Source organism: Mus musculus, chromosome 7 (genome assembly GCF_000001635.26).
Source record: "Mus musculus strain C57BL/6J chromosome 7, GRCm38.p6 C57BL/6J".
Lineage (NCBI taxonomy): Eukaryota > Metazoa > Chordata > Mammalia > Rodentia > Muridae > Mus > Mus musculus.
Window position 1 is genome coordinate 11,985,871 of NC_000073.6, and position 25,087 is coordinate 12,010,957.

A 25,087-nucleotide genomic window follows, 5' to 3' on the forward strand; every position below is an offset into this window, starting at 1 on the left:
ATGTGATGAAACCCAGGGATTCTAGAATATTAGGCAAACACCTTACAAAGGACCTACAGTCTCTGCTTTGTCAGAATTTTTTAAAGAGCAGAATACCAATGTTTGAATTCAATGTAAAAATTCATCATTTGGCTGAACTGATAGTTCCTGCTGATGAAATTCTGGATTTTAATATGTTAAAGCAACCTTGATCAGAAGAAGCATCCATATGAAAATAGTTGTTTTCACGAGGATTTAAAAAAAAAAAAAAAAAACATGCTCAAGGGAGAACCGCTACCCTCTCAGAGAAGAGACGCAGATGGGAGGGGGGACTGGGGGAAGGAGAGGGGAAAGTGGGGAGCATCCATCAGGATGTAAAATAAATAAATAGACAGACAGACAGACAGACAGACAGACAGATAGGGGAAAGCACCATATGCCACTGACTGTAACCATTTAGTTCCCGCTAACTGATGTTTTGTTTACATTAGTGCTTAGAACTGATTTTCACCTACTGGAAGCAACATAAAATCATGACACTAGTAAGATAGGAATTGAAAAAAATTAACATTTGTGTATACAGACTTCTAACCCTTGAGAAAAGGAGTCTTTTAGTCACATCTCTTATATCCCAAGCTCCCTTGGGACATAAGAACTTGATATGCAGTTAAAAATGACCTCTAACTTCTGATACTTGGGTATCCACCCAGGGATGATATGGTATGTGATGAAACCCAGGGATTCTAGAATATTAGGCAAACACCTTACAAAGGACCTACAGTCTCTGCTCTGTCAGAATTTTTTAAAGAGCAGAATACCAATGTTTGAATTCAATGTAAAAATTCATCATTTGGCTGAACTGATAGTTCCTGCTGATGAAATTCTGGATTTTAATATGTTAAAGCAACCTTGATCAGAAGAAGCATCCATATGAAAATAGTTGTTTTCACGAGGATTTAAAAAAAAAAAAAAAAAAACATGCTCAAGGGAGAACCGCTACCCTCTCAGAGAAGAGACGCAGATGGGAGGGGGGACTGGGGGAAGGAGAGGGGAAAGTGGGGAGCATCCATCAGGATGTAAAATAAATAAATAGACAGACAGACAGACAGACAGACAGACAGATAGGGGAAAGCACCATATGCCACTGACTGTAACCATTTAGTTCCCGCTAACTGATGTTTTGTTTACATTAGTGCTTAGAACTGATTTTCACCTACTGGAAGCAACATAAAATCATGACACTAGTAAGATAGGAATTGAAAAAAATTAACATTTGTGTATACAGACTTCTAACCCTTGAGAAAAGGAGTCTTTTAGTCACATCTCTTATATCCCAAGCTCCCTTGGGACATAAGAACTTGATATGCAGTTAAAAATGACCTCTAACTTCTGATACTTGGGTATCCACCCAGGGATGATATGGTATGTGATGAAACCCAGGGATTCTAGAATATTAGGCAAACACCTTACAAAGGACCTACAGTCTCTGCTTTGTCAGAATTTTTTAAAGAGCAGAATGATGTAAAAAAAAAAAAAAAAAAAAAAAAAAACAGTGTGAATTAATTAGCTCAGCAGAGCCATACTCTAAGGTAAAAATGCTGACCCATCCGGTAGGGAGGTGTACAAAGCCAGTTAATCCCAAAACATATTGGAAAGGATTATGAAGCCATATTGGCTACCTATGTCTGTGCTATCTGTTTGAATGGGAGATTTTCTATTATTTTTTCTTGCATTTTCCTTAAACTCTTACGGTCATATTTTTGTTTGATCAATTTAACAGAAAGGGTATTTCATTTTTAAAGTTCTCACGTGAATAAAAACAAACAAACCAACAAACAAAAACACCATCCACAGATTAATGCACCGTTTTCCCAAGCTGAAAACTGCTCACTTGGGAATCCAGCTTTTTCTCTCTGACTGATGTTTACTGGTGAAATATTTATGGATAAGGACACAACACACTTAGCACGGGAGATTGGGGTGGTGTTGGAGGGCAGGAGCGCTACAGAATCAGTTGCTAAAACGGACACACAGTACAGGCCCAGAGGGATTCCAAGAATCTCTACTTCTCTTACACAATTAGAAATGAACATTAAGCCGGAGAAAAGAATATAAACCAAAGGAACTGGAGCAAAAGAATCTAAACCACCATGGCCGTACCCAGCATTGACGGTGGGCTGAGTTCAGCCTGCATCTGGCACTTGCCACACAATGTCTCACGTCTAAGAACTCTGACCAAACACTGTGGCGAACACTGAAGCTGTTGGCAGATGCCCTGTACGCACAAGCAAATACCCAGAACCCGAAGACCAAGGAAGTTCGTATAAAAACCCCACGGGGGTGGCGGATGTTCATCCCAGAGCAGCATAAGCTCACTTTTACTTAACTCTGGACTTCTACTCTTGCCCACACCTGAACTTAGGGTGGGTTCTGGGGAAATTCACGGGGTGACATCAAGACGAAGTACCTCACTGGAAGTGCTTTGGAGCACCCTCAGCCCTTTGTCCATTTGGGGCTGTTACATACCGTCTAGAGAAACCGGTCCCTGTTCCGTACCTGTACCTGAAGAAGCCGTGTAGGATGTTTTCCAGAAACTTTGGGGTCTTAGCGTGAGACGCTGCTGGAGATGCATATGAAGAAACTTTTCTGGGCGTTTTCCAGAAACTTCGGAGTCTTACGGAGGAGAGTTGCAGGTACGTGTGAAAAAGCCTTACGAGGGAGGCGTTTTCCAGAAACTTCGGGGTCTTGTTGGGCTACGGCTACGTGACGTATAAGGATTGTAGCTGCCTGTTGCTTTTCCTGACTGGTCTGAATATGGCATCCCTCCTTGCCTCCTTTTGCTCCATACGAGGGGTCCTGATGGTCTGGTTTCTAGACAGGCAGATGAAATGGTCACTCTTGTGCAGCTGGCTAATTTTAGGACCACTACACCCACGCTTCTGAGCCATGTTTTGATCTTTTGTTTCCATTTTAGTGTACGAGTGTTTTCTGTTGTGGGTAACACACTAAACTGTCCAACACACACACACACACACACACACACACACACACACACACACCGGCATGTGCACAATAAATGCGTGCTCCCCACAAGACGTGCGCTGTCCCCTGCCCCCGACGTGTAACACAACAGGCACACCCGCGCATGCGTGCGTGTACACACACACACCACACACATATACAAGCGAACTCACACTCTCTCTCACACACATACACTCACACATACACACACTCACACACAGGCATGTGCACAATAAATGCGTGCTCCCTCACCACAAGACGTGCTCCGCCCCCTGACCCCTACGTGTAACACATGCTGGCACATCCAAAAAGGCATGCCTGCGCATGTGTGCGTGTATACACACACACACACACACACACACACACACACACACGTGCGCGCGCGCGCACAAGAGCGCATACACAAAATCCACAATACCACATCCATTCACTGACTAAAGTCAACATTTCCTGGCTCTCAGCTTAAGTGTTTTTTAATCTCATGAAAACAACTATTTTTATAGGATGCTTCTGATCAATGTTTCTATGACTTATTAAAATCCAGTATTTCATCAACAGGAAAGGATGTCAATGCACCCAAATGACGAAAATTTCTTCCACTGAACTCAAATGTTGGTATATCTTGTGGCTGACTCCCAGAAATTGGATTTCTTAATTCTATCAGGTGACTTTTTTTTTTTTTCTCTTTTCTTTTTTCTTTTTCATCCTGAACTTCCAGCCTTCTTTGGGCTGATGACATTTCGGGTTCTGACTTTTGTGAAGAGGTTCAGAACTCATTTGAAATAAAGCCACAGTCTAAGGTCTCTGAGGTTAATCCCTCAACTCCTGAATTTCAGGACACACATTTCAACCTAACAATTACAATGCTTGGAGAGATTGGCCCAGGCCTTAGATTCCAGCATAGAGGAGATAGAAACAGGCAGATGTCTGTGAGTCCCACACCATCCTAATCTACATGGGGTGTTCCAGGACAGCCAGTTCTAGTGAGATACTTGCTCAGAAAAACAAAAACTATAAGAAAATGATTCTTGTGAGGGAATCCCAGAACTAGAGAGGTAAAAGGCATAAGATTGGAGTACAAGGTCATTTTCAACTGCTTAGTGAGCTTGTGAGCAGAAAGACTAAAAGACATACTTTTGAGAAAACAAGCAAACACACACACACACACACACACACACACACACATAAATGGAAAAGGAAAGAAAAAAAAGAGAAAACAAGTAGTTGGTTTTTTGGTCACAGCACTTTAATTCCATCCAGACCACAGTTTTCACACAATGTTTACCAAACATTACATATTTTCTACAAATAATCTGTAAACCCCTCTCTGCTTACAGAGATGAGCCCTGTTCAGCAACAGTGTCTTTTATTTTATTTATTATTTTATTTTTTTCCTGTTGTGATTCTGACACATTCGGGAGGGTCTCTGGCCCTTTGTCCCATTCCACTGCCAAAGGCTTGACCCTGTTCACTGAAGCATCTGGGATCCAAAACTCTTTCCAATATTTTGTATCTTTCCAATATTTTGTTTGTTTGCATATGCAATAGTTACACACTCAAATGAGATGCCTTGATGAATATTGATGCTTCAGTGCAAATTTTCAAACCTTGAAAGACTTAATGTAAATGTAAATACGTCGGATCTTCTTTTTGGGTTTAGATTTCTATATTTCTCAGTCATTGGCAGAAATCACCAAACTGGAGACATTGCTCAAACACCCTTACTCACATTGTAAGAGGTCATTGTTATAAAAATCAGTTCCTCCTGTTTTATATATTTTGGTTTTTGATTTCAGTTTGTTTGTGGGTCCTTGTTTTGTTTGTTTGTTTTTGTTTTGTTTTCCCATTTGAGGTATGGTTTCATAGTGTAGCCCTGGCTGGCCAAGAACTCAGGTGTAAATTATAATCTCTCTTATTATCAAGTGCACGTATCCTGCAGAAACGAGCAGCATGCAGTAGGTCATTCATTTGTCAAAAAGGTGACAGTTTGAGGGGCTCATTTGCCTCATTTTACGCAGGGCTTTGGGAATTTTACAGAAGAACTGGGTAACATCTCATAAAGTTTATAGGGGCAAATGAGTGACATTAGTACAATTTTGATTGGCTACTATGTTAGTTTCACTATATTTGGTGAGACCTTGAAGGGTTTCAGTGACCAGCTCTGTTCTGACTTTGTTATCTCCTCCAGTCTCCTGTACCAGGAGCTGAGTCAGGTCCAGACTTATCCTCCCTAAGCCAGGACCATTATTAATAAAAGGCCCCTTGTCAATAGCTCCTCCTGAGGGGGTCATTATGCTTCCCGGGAAATTGAAAAATTGTATTCCCATGGTTTTTGAACTTGTGAGTACACAAGTCAAAGAAGCCTTTCCCATGCAGTACATGTGGAAATCCCTGCAGATACAAGATTGACCTGCAGACTTATGAGAGACTTCACACAGGACAGAAGCCCAGCACCTCCTCCCTGTGCAACAGTAGCTTCTGTCAATCATCCACATACCACCATCATCTGAAGAATGACCACAACTCTGACTGAACAATCTCCTCCCCAGAGAAAAGCAGGGCTTGATTCAGCCTCAGTGTCTCATCTGCACATGAAGAAGCGTGTAGCTTCTCAATAGGAGTTAGCCAGTGAAGTTGTTTCACTTAACATTCAGATTGTTTCCTTCCATGTGCTGCCCCATGCCATTGGTATGTGAGGGTAAAAAGAGGTTTTTGTCAGTTTGTTCACTAAAGTTTTCTTTCTGCCAGTTACCAACTTTAGCATTCATGTGGCAGGTAAACTGGGGCAGGCAGCCATTAGAGGTCAGTGCTTAGAGTCACTGATGGAGATGAAACAAGATACCTATGGGGCTGCTGCCTATGACAGCCAGTGATTAGAGAAGTTACTAATCTCACACCAGTCAGAATGGCGAAGATCAAAATCTCACGTGACAGCAGATGCTGGCAAGGATGTAGAGAAAGAGGAACACTCCTCCATTGCTGGTGGGATTGCAAGCTGGTCCAACCACTCTGGAAATCAGTCTGGTGGTTTCTCAGAAAATTGTGCATCGTACTACCTAAGGACCCAGATATACCACTCCTGGACATATGCCCAGAAGATGCTCCAACATGTAATAATGACACATGCTCCACCATGTTCATAACAGCCTTATTTATAATAGCCAGGAGCTGGAAAGAACCCAGACATCCTTCAACAGAGGAATGGATACAGAAAATGTGGTACATTTACACAATGGAGTACTACTCAGCTATTAAAAAGAATGACTTCATGAAATTCTTAGGTAAATGGATGGAACTAGAAAATATCACCCTGAGGAAGGTAACCCAGTCGCAAAAGAACACACATGGTATGCACTTACTGATAAGTGGATATTAGCCAAAAACCTCAGAATACCCAAGATAAAATTCACAGACCATAAGAAACTCAAGAAGAAGTAAGACCAAAGTGTGGATGTTTCAGTCCTTCTTAGAAGGGGGAACAAAATACTCATGGGAGGAAATAAAGAGACAAAGTGTGGGGCAGAGATGGAAGGAAAGGCTATCCAGAAATTGCCCCACCTGGGTATCCATCTTATATATAGTCACCAATTCCAGACACTACTGTGGATGCCAAGAAGTACATGCTGTCAGCAGCCTGATAGAGCTGTCTCCCAAGACGATCTGCCAGAGTCTGACAAATACAGAGGTGGATGCTCTCAGCCAACCATTGGACTGAGCACGGGGTCCCCAATGGAGGAGTTAGAGAAAGGACTGAAGGAGCAGAAAGGGTTTACAACCCCATAGAAAGAACAAAAATATCAACCAACCAGATCCTCCAGAGCTCCCAGGGACTAAACCACCAACCAAAGAGTACACATGGAGAGACACATGACTCCATGCATATGTAGCAGAGGATGGCCTTCTTGGGCATCAATGGGCAGAAAGGCCCTTGGTCCTATGAAGGCTCAATGCCCTCGTGTAGGGTAATGCCATGGTATGGAGGTGGGTGTATGGGTTGAGGAGCACCCTCATAGAAGCAGGGGAAAGGGAATGGATGGGGAGGGGCTTCATGGGGGAAACTGGGAAAGGGGATAGCATTTGAAATGTAAATAATGAAACTATCCAATTAAAAACAGACCAAAAAAATGAGAAGTTACTCAGAAGACGTTTTTCTGTGGGAACAAAGTTTAATTTACTGGGGCTGGCACTTCCTGTGGCCAGCAGAAAACTATGAACTCTCTAAACTCCTTGGGACTCAGGAGAGAGAGAAGGAGAATGAGAAAACACACACACACACACACACACACACACACACACACTGAGTGGATAAAACTAAAGGCAGAATCCAAGAACTTTATACTCACAAGTATATACATGCATGCATACATACAGACAGACAGACAGACAGACAGACAGATTCACACACTGAATGTTTAGAGCAAAGCTCCAGCAATCAGGCTTCAAGCATTTCACACATACATATACATACATACATACATACATACATACACACACACACACACACACACACACACACACTATTGGTCAATGGAGCAAGCTCCAACACAAACACAGAAAAGCTTTGCATGTATACATACATGCTTGATGGGTGGAAGGAACTATTCCAAGGCCCACTCACACAAACCTTACACATATGCTAGCATGCACATAGCTGATGGATGAAAGGAACAATGTTCTAATCCTCCACACTTTATTTTTTCTTCCATAACTTATATATCCCAGCAAAACCTTTCAAGCAGTATAAAATTACAATGTGATTACACTTTACTTTTCTTTTAGTAAATAATTGTGAAAAAAACAGTGTGTTATCCAATATGTTTACAAGAAATAACATTATGTAGCACAGGTAAAGAAAACAAACTATTCCCAAAAGACCCATGTACATTTGTAGCTAAGCAACTTGACATAGACTAACAAAGTGTAAGCAAGCAAAGTAGTTTTCTCAGCCATTTTCTCTTACTGGCAGACAGCAATTTATGGTTACAAAGAAAGTAGCAATTATTTTATTACCTTTAAAAGCAATCTTGTAAGAATATTAAAGGATTTATAAAACTAACCTTCTTATAGAAATCAGTCATATCTACCTTAAATTCTCAGGATAGGTATCTACTCATTTGCAATTCTTAATAAATCACATCAGGAACCCAAGGGTGAAAGTGGGTATAAGAAATCAATCATCACTAGCCCAGCCTCAGAGAGTCACTCCAGCCAGTGCTGCCATTTGTCTTACTCCCTGATTATAAAAGATCCTAGCTTAACTAATAAAAGTATGCCTTTCTCAACTTCAGATTGTTCCCTAAGATTTTTTTTTTACATCAGAGCCAGTAATAAAAACATCTTAACCTAGCTTTACTAACAACTTTATTTTTCCAAATGTTTTCTAAGGGGGTGCTGACTGAGTCATTAATCTGCTCCAGCAGCAAGGCCTGAAAGAGATCAAGCATTATTAATTGTGAGTGCCAGAGAGACTGATCAGTGAGGGACTGAGAGCCCCCTTAAAGACTTCATGCAATTCTTAGATTAAGAGGGATGTGAGGTAGCAAGCACAGCAAAACTCCATAACAGGATGAAGTCCATGGGGTCATGCCATGCGGAGGCTCACCCATGTGGCCGTGATAACCGATGGGTAGCATTCCATGAGTTCTAAAGCCATTTGTAGTTCCTCCTGCATGGCCCTTGGCAGTTTTCCAAGCGCCTAAATATTGGCTATTATCTGATTTCCCAGTCGTAAATACATGTTGATGATTCTGTGTTTCTCCTTTGTATATCCAGTGTGTTTGTGAATCCAGTGTGTGGGGTGCAAGTGCCGTGTGCACCTTATCTTCCAACTTATTTGAGACAGAGTCTTTCTTGTTTAGCGTTTTGTTTTCCAGGCAAGGTGACTCTGAAGCACATACAAATCCTCTTATATTCTTTCCCCTCATCTCCTAGGAAGCTGATATGGCAAATGTCTCTGCCATTGGTTCTGTCCTTCCAAAATGTTATCTTATGTGTGTGTGTGCTTGAGTGTATATATTTGCACTTCCTGTTTCAAAGAGCTCTTGTATGTCAGTGGTATATTTTATGACCTACCCCAAATATCTAATGCTACAAGGAGTAAGTGTATTTACATTTCTATAAATATGCTTTCTGATATTTTGCTCCTTTGTTCTCATCACCAACATGAATTCTGGTACGAGCCTGGTTTTACCAAGCTGTGGTAAAAGATAGTTTACCTCTAAGTGTGGTATGAGCCCTTGCTGTCTCTTTACTTCTAGATATGCATAATCTTTTTGTCTGTTGTAGAATGCTGAGACAACATTTTTACCTTGAAGCAGATGTCATATATTAATTAAAAGGCCACAAGCACACAGAAGCATTTATCAGCAAATGCTCTGAACAATTAAAAAATTTTTTTGCCCCAAGCACCTAAATTTTACAAACAGAAATATTAAATTCTGAGTCACCTAGGGACACTTCAAAAAAAAAAAAAGTCCAGAACTCACTGTTGAAAAGGGCTGTTATGTAGTCATGTACCAGAGTATCTTTTGGGATTTGTGTGTGTGTGTGTGTGTGTGTGTGTGTGTGTGTGTGTGTGTATTTACTTATTTATTTATTTTTGTTATTGTTATTTTAATTTACTTATTTTATGTATGTGAGTACACAGTTCCTCTCTTCAGAAACACCAGAAGAGGGCATTGGATTCCATTACAGATGGTTGTGAGCCACCATGTGTTTTCTGGGAATTGAACTCTGGGCCTCTGGAAGAGCACTCAGTGCTATTATCTACTAAGCCATCTCTCCAGCTTGTGTGGGGTCTTTTTGTTTTGTTTTTTGATAATTTCAGGTACTGAACCCAGGCAGTGTTCTACCACCAAGCCCAGGACATAAATTTGGCCTTAAATACAAAATCTTGCTTCATTCCAGGTGCTCTCCTCAAACTCCCAACTCTCTGACCTTGGTTTCCTGAGCATGAGAAATGAAGGTATGCACACTCAATTCTGGCCACATTTGTCTGTCTGCTGAGACAAGCTCTCACTAAGTAGTTTTGTGATCCCAACAACCTTAGTAGACAACTAGGCTAGTCTCAAACTCACTCACATCTGCCTATCTTGCATCTCACAGGGTATGCCACTTTATCCTGGCTAATTATTCTTGAAAAGATCTTAGGTTAACTCAGCTGTCCTTCAGGCCAGCATAGTAATCGGAGCACGAGTGGGCTGCCTGTAGTTTGTTGTCTTTGGGTGTGTTGGAAGCTTTCCTTGTGGATTTCCTGGGAGTAGAGATTTCTTCTGGATTTCTGAGTTCTTGTACATATTTTTGTTTATTTGTTTGTTTGTTTCTTCCCCAAAGTCCTCAGGCTCCTGAGGTCTTGCCCTAAAGTGTACTTGGATCAGATCTCATTTTTGGAGGTTTTTTTTCTTGTGCTATTTTCTTGCATCACCTGGAGTTTCTCCTATCGGTACCAGCTGTGGAACTGTTCCTTTACACTCATCTGTCACGTTTGGTTGTATGTTTATGTAACTGGCCTTTTTCTTCTGTGGAGGTGTGCCCTTCCTTCCCTAGAACACTGCTGGTTTTACACCCTAAACCACCTTGAGTTAAAAAGAGATGCAGCTTTCTTGGACTTTTTCCTTAATATTTCTTCCTCTTCAACTTTTCTTTTTCATTCTTCCTATTTTTTTAGTTCATTTTTCTTCAAATATGGAGGAATATGATGTTTTTGTCCTGAGACTTGACAAACCAGGAAAAGATAAGAACAAGAGTTTCACACAGTGCCATTTCTCTGGCAATTTTTTTGAAAGCATTTCTGAGACAGCCAGGATGCTTTCAAAGATGTGCTGAGTCTCCATTCCAGTGTGACCAGTAAGTACAGTACTGCAAGAAGCATGTTTGGAGATGTTTAAGAGATTGATGCATATTCTAAGCACCACAGTTTAAAGCAGTAAAAAAAAATGTATTCCTGATAACTGGAGGACTTGAGACAATATCAATTAAAACTGTCTGACTACGTTTCCACTCCCTCTCAGGTGCTCACAAGTTGTGAATTACTTCATTCTTAAGGTAAAAAAATTTACTAGCAACTAAGAGTCGACACTAGAAAATTGGTAGGAAAAGGGAAAAATTTTAAGTTGGATTTTGCCTGAAAAGTCTTCAAGTCAGGCTTATATAGATCAAATAAATAATATAGTTTACCATTTAAAATTTAAAATATACTGTTACTTTAAATAATTTAAGTAATATAAGACTATCAAAAATAACTTTGTAAGCCATACAAGGGTCTGTTAATTGCACTTTTCAATGTTTTAATTAAGAGCTTTTAAAGAACTGTAAACTAAACCAAGGCAGTTTAGTTAAACAGATGATAAATGACTTTTTATTTGCACTTCTGATTCTTTTAATACAAATCGATACAACAGATATGTAAGATATGGCAGATTATGCATTTGATCAAAGCATTTTGATTTAAGCCTAAAACAGATCCAAATTTTCTTAGTTCATGCATAAGACCCAAGGACTTGCCTACTGGTCTCTAGGCAGTCCTCTCTCTAATCAGAATCCGTTATTCTTCCCCTGCAGATGAGACAGGGCACAATGTGTTGTAAACAGAGAACTGTCGTTAAAAACAGGATCATAGTATGAAACTAAGATCATTCTCATTCAACCGAAGTGTCTTCCTGTATAGCATGCATTTTGTTGATGTCTTAATTTCATAAATTAACTTTCTTTGGATTTCATTTTATGGTGTTTTGTGTTCAGTTTTGTTTTAAAATTGGTTTAAATTTATATAAAGCTGTGTCCATCTTTTAAAATGATTGCATTAACAGCATAGTCCTCAAGACTCTTGTTTGCTTAGCATTTGACATGGGCACATCTGTCTGTTCCTTGTAGTAGTTGTGACACTTGGGAAGAGCTCTTATCAGAGGCATCTTTAGATAAGGTAACAAATGGCCGGTCAGAGTTCTCAGGTGGAAGAGTCTTGAGAGGCTGGCTATTTTGGATCAGTACTTCAGCTGGATCACCAGTGCTCGTGGTCTTTTTTTTTTTCTTTCCCGTTTTTTATTAGGTATTTTCTTCATTTAAATTTCAAATGCTATCCCAAAAGTCCCCTATAACCCCCCCCCCCACTGCTCCCCTACCCACCCACTCCCACTTCTTGGCCCTGGCGTTCCCCTGTACTGGGGCATAAAATGTTTGCAAGGGGTCTCTCTTCCCAAAGATGGCCGACTAGGCATCTTCTGCTACATATGCAACTAGAGACACGAGCTCCAGGGTACTGGTTAGTTCATAATGTTGTTCCACCTATAGGGTTGCAGATCCCTTTAGCTCCTTGGGTACTTTCTCTAGCTTCTCCATTGGGGGCCCTGTGTTTCATCTAATAGCTGACTGTGAGCATCCACTTCTGTGTTTGCCAGGCACTGGCATAGCCTCACAGATGACAGCTATATCAGGGTCCTTTCAGCAAAATCTTGCTGGCGTATGCAATGGTGTCTGTGTTTGGTGGCTGATTATGGGATGGCTTCTCCTGCTTTGGAGGAATTCACTAGAAGCTCTTCTCTAATGTCCTTTTTTGGTTCTTGTGTGTCCTATGTGAGAGAATTGTCTTTATCTTGCTTCTTCCTTTTCTTCTCCTATTTTTTTTTCTTTTTAGATTGTCCAGTTGGTAGAGCTTCCTCTCTTTTTTCTTTATCATCATGTGAAAACTTTTGATCATTAGAAATTGGTTCCCAGGACTTCAGAAGTGAAGATTTTTCTACATCTACTCATTTCTCCCACTCCTCTGCTGGTGCATTCCAGTTCAAGCTGGGATCAGCAGAAGACAAACCACTTAACCCAGACCATTCATCAATGATATAGGGTTGATTACAGCTAACATCCCACTGATAACCAGAAGTGGTAGTTTGAAAAACTGGCTCAGCAGTAGACACAATGCCAGAAAATATTGAGGGATCAATGCAATTCCTTCCCCAGTTTATCCCATTTATATTGCCGTCACTGGTGACTTGAGTCCAAGCAGATGAAGCAGGTGGGACAGAGTTCCACTTTCCCTCACCTGAGTTTTACAGACTTTTCACTCCAGCCTCCTCCATTAACACTAAGATTTTCATTTCACCCTAAAGAATTCTGAATTTTAGAATCTCCTTTTCCATACTTAAAGTTGTTAATTTGAACAATCGCCTTTATTCTTCTTGGAATCAACAGGAAATGATGCAGTTGCAAGTTACTCAGTGGTAATTGTATGGCATTCTCTATCCCAGGTGTTAACAATTCTTCTAGGCTCTGCTCCACAGTTACCTGGCAACAGCCAGGCATGCCCAACTCACTATAAAAGGGGATGGCCGGCCTCTACTTCTCTCTGTCTCTGCCTCTACTACCTCCTCAACTCTTCTCCCCTTCCTCTAAATAAACTCTATACTGTACCCTTTGTGTGGCTGGTACCTCAGGGGGAAGGGATGCCTCTGCATGGTCCCTTAGAGGCACCCCTCCCTCTGCACCATACCGTACCTCTAACAAACATATTCCTGCTCTCCCTTTATTTTTTATAAAGCACAACACCAGGGCTAGGTGAATCCAGTGAGCCAGGATCAGTCAGCAGTTTATCACCTTTACACTGTTGTCATTTTTAATCTGTGACTAATTTTAGTTTTCCAGACTCTCTCATCAACTTTCTTTCCATCGTAGCATGAAGGTTCTGCACTGATTTAGCATCTGACTTTGAGTTCTTCATATTTTAATTTGACTTTTCCTTTTCCTTTTATGTCTCTGGTGGCTTCTTTGCTGTTATACTTAAGGGGGTTCTAACAACTTCATCCTCCTCTTTTTTTCTTTTTAAATATTTTATATTTATTTATTTATTTATTATGCTTTCTTTTCTACTAGTTGAATGTGTTCAAAAAGTTACCTAACACCTTTCTCACCTTTGTGGAGGTGCTGTCATGGATTGAGAGTCAAGTTGATGATTCCCAATCTGCTAGGAGGGAACACCAGAAGATCATGAGCCTTTAAGTCAGGGCTAGTGTCTCAGTACACTTTTAGCAGAGACCCTGTTGTTGTAGTGTTACTGAGCACTAAGGGGAGTGACCATAGCACAGAAATAATAAGAACTAAAGACTTTTAAGTATTCCTTAAAGAAGCCCCACTTCTGCTCTTGGATGCATGTTATTTGCTTACCAAGTGCCTTTCTTTAGGTTAGTTGTACATAAAATCTTTATTATGAAATTCTTCAAAAGCTCTACTGAAAACAAGGAAGTAAGGAAGTATAAAAGTACAGAAGGAAGGAACAAAAGAGGAAAGAAGGAGAGAAAGGGAGACAGGGAGGGGAGCAGGGGGAAACTGACAGAATGGACAGATTAGGAAAATAGGACCGGTATTATTTTAAGGAATGGGATCTTGAATAGGCTTTTGGATGGATTTGGGCACTTTTTTTTTGTTAAATTTTATTTTTGATCTATTTTTTATTTTTACTTTTCACTGTACATGTTGCTCACTGCCCCTCCCAGTTACCCTCTCTTACAATCCATCCCTCATCCTCCCTCCCCTTCTCCCAACTGGGTGGAGCTCTCCTGAATTTGCACATTTTCAACAGAAGGCAGAGTCCACTCTCTCCAAGCTCTGTGACCCTGTTCCTCTCATAAGCTGCTACTGAGTCTCTGATATCACCTCATTTTCTTCACATTGCCTCTATCATGGACTCTCCTCTGTCTTTTCCACCATTTCCATATACTTTACCTTATCTCTATCTCCTTTTGCATGCCACTTTCTAGGTTTTAGTTTTAAAAAGATTTATTTGAATTCTTTGTTTTTCTTCACTGATGACACTGGGTATCACATACAGGGCCTTGCAATAGCTGGAAAAGCCATGAGCTACATCCCCATTTTATGCTAAATAGCTTGAGTGCTTTTATTCCTATCATCCCTCCTCCTAAATAATTTGCATACATCTGGGTATTCCAGCATTCTATTTTTGTGTCTCAGTACTAGATCATAGAAATGAGTAAATAAAATACACACACTAGTAAATTAAATTGTCTTACCAATGATAGAATTTCAAGATGATTTTTCTACCAGAAAAAAAAAAAAAGAATTTTATGGATGCTTGAAGATTTAGTTAAAATTCAACAAATTACAAGTACGGAGTAAATGCATATTTAATGTATTGTTAAGGAATCTGTTAAATGTCTTTGTACTTCAACTATTCTGAAATATGACAGATGTTTTCCTGAATCTGTTTCAACATTTATTAAGTGTGCCTCTAAACTAGCTATAATATGAATCTACCTCATGCTATGTGCAAGAATATATAGATGCAGTGCTCTTGTCACATGAAACCTGTCTACTTCAATGTGTCAACTTCTGGAAAATAGACTACTGTTGTGGCCACTGTCTGGAGTTTCAGAAACTACCATATATGTGCCAGATGTCAGGGATTGCTGTTAATAAGTGAAACCAAATCAATCCAAAACAAAAACAAAACAGAAAAAAAAACAATAAAAAACTACCATATTGTACACCTAATAGTCTTATATTTTTTCTTACAGACAAAAATATAAACTCATCATTGTGACCCTAAATTTAATATCACTAACTTATATTTTTATTTTAGTTGACTAATATCAATATAGATCAATGCTCTACAATATAACCAGAACTTCTTATATATTAACTACAATCCCCTTACATTTAAGAGTAGAGGTATGTTAAACTACAAATATTTATCATGTTAACCGTTATGATTGTATAGTCCAGTCATGTGAATAGTGAATGATCCTATTGTTCTGTAGCTGATCTCCAGAATGTTTCATTACAATCATAAAACGCTGTCCTTGAAAGTAACATCTATCACTTCCACAGTTCATTCATGCCAATCATTCTAATATCTTTTAAATTTTCATTACGTAATTCATTTATTGTTGGGGAGGCACCTGTGTATAAAAGGTAGCATACATGTGAGGATGTTAGAAGATATGTTTTCAGATTGTGTCTGTCCATTCATGATTGGGACTCTGGAATGAACTTTGGTCATTGGAAACCACCTTAAATGGCTGAGCAGTCTCTCTGGCCTCATTGTTTTAGATTCTCTGTGTTTCGAGTTGATCATTTGTAATTACTAAAGCTAGTTGGATTCATACAGCTGTATAAGTGGTCATAGAACTTAACACAGAGTCTTTTATGGTCATCTATGTTTTAGAATGTGTCAACACACCATTGTTTGTATATACAATGCTCTTTGTCTTCATGCATGTTTTTTTGATGAACATATGAAATGATTGCATCTTTCAGCTGTTGGAATAATTATGCTATGGAAATGACTATGAAAGTACCTCTTCTAAAGCCTGATTTTATTCTTTTTTACTCATAGCTTAGTGACACATTATCCTATCATCCTCCCCTTGGTTCTTCAACATCTCATGTACTCCTTACCTTTGATTTCTTTTCTAATGTTATAGCCCATAACTACTTTCTCTTAACACTTAACAAATGGACATTGTGATCCATGTCTCAGAAAGAACATGTGTTTTTTTCCCTGGGTCTGTGTCACATTGCTGAGTTCTTTGCAAGTTCATCTAGTTCCAGAAATTTTCATGATTTCATTTTCCTTTAAAGATGGATGAAATTCTACTGTGTCTAGGTAGCACACTTTCATAATCTACTGATGAACCTCTAGGATGAGCATAGCTTGTTTGTTATTGTGAATAAAGCAGCAGTTTATATGGACGTGCAGTATCTTTATGGTAGGACAGAGTCCTCAAGGTATATGGCCAAAATTATGTATCTGTGTTATATTGAAATCCTATCTATATTTTTTGAGAAATCTTTGTACCTATTTCTATAATGAACATAGTATTTCCCATTCATACCAATATAGAACGAGGGTCTTTTTCTGTCCCATAATATTATCAGCATTTGTTAGTGTCTATTTTCTGATGTTAATCATACTCAGGGATACAATGGAGTCTCAATATATCTGTAATTTTTATTTCATTGGTAGCTATGTTGAACACTTTAAAAAGGAATTTACTTTCCATTTGTGCTTTATTCATAAAGAAATCTCTCCTATTTCACTAACACATTTGTTGACTTGAAAGTCTAGAGGCTGCCATACCCTGGGATTCATCCCATAATCAGCCTCCAAACGCTGACACCATTGCATACACTAGCAAGATTTTGTTGAAAGAACCCTGATATAGCTCTCTCTTGTGAGGCTATTCTTGGGTCTAGCAAACACATAAGTGGATGCTCACAGTCAGCTATTGGATGGATCACAGGGCCCCCAGTGGAGGAGCTAGAGAAAGTACCCAAGGAGCTAAAGGGGTCTGCAACCAAATAGGTGGAACAACAATATGAACTAACCAGTACCCCCCGGAGCTTGTGTCTCTAGCTGCATATGTATCAGAAGATAACCTAGTCGGCCATTAGTGGAAAGAGAGGCCTATTGGTCTTGCAAACTTTATATGCCTCAGTACAGGGGAACACCAGGGCCAAGAAGTGGGAGTGGGTGGGTAGGGGAGGGGCGCAGGGTATGGGGGACTTTTGGGATAGCATTGGAAATGTAAATGAAGAAAATACCTAATTTAAAAAAATTTAAAAAAAAAAAAAGAAAGTTGGTGAAGAGACTAGGTTTTAAGCCCTTGGTTGAAATATAGAAATCAATTATTTTCTCCTGTTCTATAAGTTATATGTCAGCTTTGCTGGTAGTTTTCTTTAATGTGCAGCTTTTAAAGCCGTTATACCCATTAAATCTTGGGACCTTTCCTGTGCTTTTCATATTGTTGCCTCTACCTACATTTTTCTCTAAGAGTTTAACATTTCAGCTTTTGAATGATATATTATTAATTTTGTGCAAGGTGAAGAGATATAGACACAATCCCATTAATCTGCAGATGGATAACCATTTTACACAAATCCTTTCATTATCAGAAGGTCTGAGCACCTAGTCACAAGAAATATTCAAGACATGAATGATGACATCTTTGTAAATTCTTCCTAAGAACTGCTGAGACTCTTGAGGGCAGTGACAGTGAAAACCTCATTTAACCTTACTCAACACTGGTCACTTCCTCTGTGGATTTGTATCCTCTCATATTCCCAGATTCTTGTCCAGCTTTTTCTATTATTAATAATGAAAATTGCTGACTCAATATGTTAGAGATGCAATAACACTATATTGGAACTTGATAATTATTTTCAATTTTGTTTAAAAAAACAATAGTAAATTGTATAGTTTTTTTGAAATCTTGCTTTCCATAAAGTCTGCATTAGGATCCTTAAATCTCCATATGCTCAGCCCCTTAAACTCCTGCTTTTATTTTTGTAAGTTTTAACTATCTGTTTATAAGGTACATAATGATCTCTCTTTGCTACTCTGACTAGCATACCATCACTGTATTCCCATAATTATTGGTGATATTGAGCTTCATTTCACACGCATTTTGATCATTTTGAATAGTTTATTAAAAATATGACAGTCATGAACCTGTTTTTTCATTTGATTTATATTTTAGGTTTTTTTTTTCCAAATTTAGTTTAAAACATTATTTTTAAAGTAGAGGGGGAGCAGTGCATACTGTTACTACTTTGGATCTGTGTTCAGTTCCTGGCTCCGACTGGTGGCTTACAACTATCTACAAATCCAACTGTAGGAGATCCCAAGCCTCTGGTCTCTGCTGGCACTCAAACTTACATGTAATGGCCGAACACACACACACACATCATTTAAAACATTTTAAAGTAAAATATTCTTTAAATATTCTGAATATTTAATCATTCATTGTGAATATTATTTTCAAATATTTTCTGTTGTTTCTCATTGCCTCTTTTCATGCTTTTTGGAGAACACTGTTGTCTGAGTATAACAATGACTGTCCTGCAGTAAGACCAGATTAATTTCAACTTCATAGTTCTGTCTTTCTTTGTCTCTGGAGTCCTAAGATGAAAGGAATCCACCATCACATCCAGGGAAAATAATAAATTTCAGTAAATATATGTAATGTGTTTCATTGAAATAACAGAAAATACCTACTTATATAAAGAAAAAAACTTTTAAATATTCTTCTGTGAAAGAGAAATATAAATCCAAGAAGGTGATGATGATCTTGTTTAAACTAACTATAGGAAGTAATGGGCACTCAGTTTATTTCCAGGGTATTGAACATAATTAATTTATTTACCTTTTTAATAGTAATGAAAATGAATCCTGTAAACTTGGCAATGGGAATATTCCTTCTCTCTCAGATTACAGTTGGAGTTCTTGGCATCTACTCAGTAATATTTTATTTTTCTGATAGTCACTGGAAAGCATTTAATCTCTAAAGACCTGATTATAAAGCACTTGAATTTTGCTAACTGCTTGTCTGTCATCTCAAAATGCATTGCAGAGATACTGTCAGATTTTGGATTTAAAGATTTCCTAGATGACATTGGATGCAAATTGATAATGTGCATTTACCAAATAATAAGGGCAATGTCCCTGTATGCCATGTGCCTTACAAGCAATCACAATCAGCCCCAGCAACTCCAGGTAGATAATGCTTAAGCACAGAGCCACCAAGTACATCCTGCTTAGTCAGATGGCTTGTGTACCTGCTTCTAAACATACTCCAGCAAGACTGTTAGGATCCAGTTACAACAAAAATAAAACTAACATGATGAGTTTTGAGTACTGTTCATGGTTTACTTCCAGAAATGTGGCAACCGCACTGTATATGTTTCCACTCAGCTTCTCTGGTGGCTTGTCTCTGGGTCTCATGGCCTGCTCAAGTATCTCCATGGTGAGTGCCCTCTACAGACACAAGGGAAAAGTCAAGCATATCCATGGTGCTCAGCATTTTATTCTTGATGAATGTAAACAGTTTTATTCAGAAACAGATAGGTACCTGTTTGCATTACAGAATATAAAACTTGGTTTACACTCTATAAAAAAAAGAACCAATACTCAAATTCAAGAGATCTTAGCATTCACAGGTCACACTCCATAGACATGAGACCACTGGTCACTGCCTCAGACTTGATTTAAACCAGAAACCCACCCCCAAACCCCAACTATGTGGGGCTCATAGACATTAGAGCACAGTTCTTGCTGCTGAGCACCCAGGTCCAGAAGATGCCGTCCTAGCAGACTCAGCTTGCTGGGTAAGTGTGTGACTTTCACGCCAGCATTAGGCTCTGTGCACCTAATGAACTATAATGTCCTCTTGCCACACAGTGTATGACATGCCCTTTCTAAAAGTACTCACCTGAAGACACAGACACCCAAACTATCCTCATCCTGGTGTGCACATTTTTCATCTCTTACTCAATCTCTTCTATACATGACATCTTTAGAAGGTACTCCAAAGACTCAGTGCTATGGAAGGTATGTGTATTCATATTTTTAGAAATATGCTTTGCAATATATTTCCCCTTCATTCTCACCAGCAATTTCCAATCTTGTTGTAGTCTGTTTTTATCCTTCTGTGATAAGTTCCCTCCAAATATTGCATGAACAAGGTTATATCTCTTTTCTTGCATATGGCCATGTCCTTTTACCTATTGTAGATTGACAAGACAGCTGTTTTAAAATATCAGTCATTTTTTAATAGCCTCCTTTATTTATCATGTAGCTTTATCACTAGGTGTTTTAAATAGGTGTTTTTTTTTTTTACAGAATTTTATTCTATTAAATAATGTTTCAAATACATAGAATCAGGTTATAAGAGTTACTTCATGGTAATAGGCAAATTATAGTAGAACATGGGCGTAATTTTAATTTTTCAGACTTTATTTTTAATGATGGTTCTTAATTGCTTTAACCTCCCTTTAGTCCACCACTCACCAGAGGTAGTGGGAAAGAAAGGATTTGGGGAGGAGTGGACCTATTTAGAAAGGTTCTTCGCTGTGTGGAAATAGGCAGTTCAATTCGCAGGTTAGCAGCAGAAGCAACAGCTCTATCCACTTGTAAACACTTCACAGATACACCAGCAAACCAGTTCAGTAGAGTCTGGACAGCCAACAGGAATCAGCAGCAACTGTACTACCTAGTAGAGACAGCCAGCACCAGCCTCTGCATCAGTCATCAGGAGGGACCAGGAGGAACGTGGGTCTTGCGACCTACATGCATAGCACAGTCTTATATGTATAGTGTGAGGATTCCAGAAATGATTTCTTTTTTTTTATTTGATATTTTCTTTATTTATATTTCAAATGTTATCCCCTTTTCTGGTTTCCCCTCCAAAAACCCCCTATTCTCTCCTCCCTCCCCCTGCTCACCAACCCACCCTTTCCCATTTCCTGACCTGGCATTCCCCTACACTGGGGCATAGAGCCCTCACAGGACCAAGGACTTGATCTCTGTCTGTCACTCTGTCTCTCTGTATCTCTGTCTCTGTCTCTGTCTCCTCTCCTCTCTGTATGTATATATTCATATATATGTGTACATACCTTCATTTTTATGTGTATGTTAACTTTTTTCCTGCATTTATGTTTGTGTACCACATGTACAATGTACTTGCAGAGAAAAGAAGATGGCATTACACCCAGAAGAACTGGAGTTATAGACACTTGAGTGCCAACACTGAGTGCAGGAAATAAAACCTGGGTACTCCAGAAGAGCAGTTAGTGCTCTCACCCACCAAGCTATCTCTTATGTCCTTAAGGTTTCTTTTAATCATAGTTTAATTTTTTTATTTTGTGTATTTGTGAGTCTCAGTGCGTGCATGTGCACCATGTACATTGCCTGATGCCTACAGGTGCAAAAAGAGCACATCAGATCCTCTAGAACTGGAGTTAAATGTAGTTGTGAGCCACCTTGTATATTATACTTACTGGGAACAGAACTCAGGTCCTTTGCAAATCAGGATGAGCATTTCCCCCAATGAACCTGCTCTCCAGATCCAAACTGTTGTTCGTTCCTTTAGTATACGCTACAGTCTTTCAAATGTCACCACTGTTTGGAAAATGTTATAGAAAAATAAATGGAATAGATGTCATCTTAAAAATATTAGATAGCTTCACAAAGGCAAATATGTTTTCATTCATGTGAAATTAAGGAACAAAAAGGAATCAGAGTAAAACATGAACTACTAAGAACAATAGAACCAAGAGCAGAAAAGGAGCACACAAATGAAATAATAAAGATGACATAATCACATTATGTGCATGAATGAAAGTTTCATAATGTAATCCATTACTATGTCAAATTAATGTATATTTTAAAATGTCAAGTAAATAAAACTGTAATCATCCCCTATGACATATTCAGTTCATTTTACTCTTATAACATTCTGTGTGCTGCGACATGCACTTTCAACAAGGTTCATCAAAATATTTTAATTGTGTATACATTCTGTTCTTTGCATATTTTCACATTTTCAGTGAAATATACCATTGGGAGTCTTCGTTTCTCATGGGGAATTACATCAATAATGTACTTAATTTATAATGACTTTTCCTAGAGGAAAAGCACCATATTTCTGCAAAGAAAAATATGCCTGCTCTGAACTCTAAAATATGTACATGCCACTAAACCATGTGCACACCACTGACCTTCTAAATGTTCCAACACATCCATGTGGACTGCAACGTATATAACATGGAATTTGGTGGCTTTCAAAACCTGCCTTTACTGACATGCTTATGAGGCACAGGCCTATTGTTTTCTTTTTCTTTCTTTTTTTTCTTCCATTTTTTATTAGATATTTTCTTCATTTACATTTCAAATGCTATCCCAAAAGCCCCCTATATCCCCCCCCCGCCCTGCTCCCCTACACCCCCCCCACTCCCACTTCTTGGCCCTGGCGTCCCCCTGTACCAGTGCATATAAAGTTTGCAAGACCAAGGGGCCTCTATTCCCAATGATGGCCGACTAGGCCGTCTTCTGCTAGATATACAGCTAGAGACATGAGCTCCGGGGTACTGGTTACTTCATATTGTTGCTCTACCTATAGGGTTGCAGGCCCTTTAGCTCCTTGGGTTCTTTCTCTAGCTCCTCCATTGGGAGCCCTGTGATCCATCCAATAGATTACTGTGAGCATCCACTTCTGTATTTGCCAGGCACTGGCATAGCCTCACAAGCGACAGCTATATCAGGGTCCCTTCAGCAAAATCTTGCTGGCATATGCAATAGTGTCTGTGTTTGGTGGCTGATTATGGGATGGTTTCCCGGGTGGGGCAGTCCATCCTTTTGACTCAGCTCCAAACTTTGTGCTCCACTATGTTCATAGCAGCCCTATTTATAATAGCCAGAAGTTGGAAAGAACCCAGATTTTCCTCAACAGAGAAATGGATACAGAAAATGTGGTACATTTTCAAAATGGAGTACTGCTCAGCTATTAAGAACAATGAGTTTATGAAATTCTTAGGCAAATGGATGTATCTGGAGGATATCATCCTGAGTGAGGTAACCCAATCACAAAAGAATTCACTTGATATGTACTCAGTGATAAGTGGATATTAGCACAGATACTTAGAATACCCAAGATCCAAATTGCAAAACACAAGAAAATCAAGAAGAAGAAAGACTAACACATGGATACTTCATTCCTCCTTAGAATAGGGAACTTATCATTTTCTAAATAATTTTGACACCACCAAACCATATGCACTGTCTTCCAGTCTGATTAGAGGGTCTGTATCTACCTATACTTTTAGGTTTGTTTCATTCAGTTAGCTTATCTTTAGTTTTATTTCTATTTACCTTTTCACAAGACAGGAAATAATTTTCTTATTTTTGTTTGAATGAAACTGAACATATTTCAATCTTCTCTTATTCAATTATTTTGTCTAATTCATTCTTTGAATATTGTAGAAAGTATCTCTTAGTGACCAGCTCCAAATCATCTGAGGATTTACTCTCATATTTTAATTTTTCTGAACAATTGTTTGTCTTATCATATTATTTTTCCACAATTTAAATATAAACATATTCTAAAGAAGGAAGGTTGTTAATGTTACAGTTACTCTTAGCTAAGATTTTCCATGAGAATATTGTACTTTCTTCTGCCACAAACTGGACCATTGTGATGAAAATATTAATGGTGCTAAAATATGAGATAATTTTTCTACATAGAAATAAATTATCTATTTTTAATAATTAAACTGGGGTTATGTGATGTAATATGTGTTTTAGACAGCACATGTACAGTAAGATGTCTATGTCAAATGCTGCAACAGTACTCTATATGGATCATAGAGGACTTCTTTTTTTTAGGCAAGCACTCAGCATTCATATTGTCCACACACATGAAACAGTCTTAGGTGATGACAGAAACTAAGTAAAATTGTATGAGTAAGCTTTTTATCAACTTTTCCAAGTTTTTTATTACCTTGAAATTGTTTCACATCATAACATTTCAATAGATCAGCACCTAACCAAAATAATAAGACTACTCCCTTTTTGATTATGGAAATAGAAATTCTACTATAAAATTATAGAAAGTATGTTTAAAAAGTTAAATTGGAGAAAAATCTACCTGGAAAGTGTGTGTGTGAGTATGTGTGCGCCCAACCCATTTAGCCCAAGGGCCCAATGGATTTAGCCCCAGGCCCCAAACCATTTAGCCCCAGGGCACATGCCATTTTGCCCCAGGGCGCATCCCATTTTGCCCCAGGGCCCAGACCATTTAGCCCGAGGCTTAAAGCCATTTAGCCCCAGGGCATAACCCATTTAGCCCCAGGGCATAACCCATTTAGCCCCAGGGTATAACCCATTTAGCCCCAGGGCGCAATGGATTTAGCCCCAGGGTGGATCCCATTTTGCCCCAGGCACATCCCATTTTGCCCCAGGGCGCATCCTATTTTGCCTTAGGGCGCAGCCCATTTAGCCCCAGGGCCCAATGGATTTAGCCCCAGGCCCCAGCCCATTTAGCCCCAGGGCACATCCAATTTTGCCACAGGGCGCATCCCATTTTGCCCCAGGGCGCAGCCCATTTAGCCCCAGGGCCTAACCCATTTAGCCCTGGGGCCCAATGGATTTAGCCCCAGGCCCCAACCCATTAAGCCCCAGGGCGCATCCCATTTTTTCCCCAGGGCGCAGCCCATTTTGCCTTAGGGCCCATCCAATTTAGCCCCAGGGCCCAGCCCATTTAGCCCGAGGCCCAAAGCCATTTAGCCCCAGGGAATAACCCATTTAGCC

General features: G+C 39.2%; 4 pseudogenes; 2 read left to right on the plus strand and 2 right to left on the minus strand.

The window, feature by feature from the left end:
* On the plus strand, positions 9,046-9,210 carry Vmn1r-ps59 (vomeronasal 1 receptor, pseudogene 59; annotated as a pseudogene).
* Positions 10,192-10,898, minus strand: Gm18597 (predicted gene, 18597; annotated as a pseudogene).
* Gm17850 (predicted gene, 17850) lies at positions 12,508-13,239 on the minus strand (annotated as a pseudogene).
* Vmn1r-ps60 (vomeronasal 1 receptor, pseudogene 60) lies at positions 19,162-19,811 on the plus strand (annotated as a pseudogene).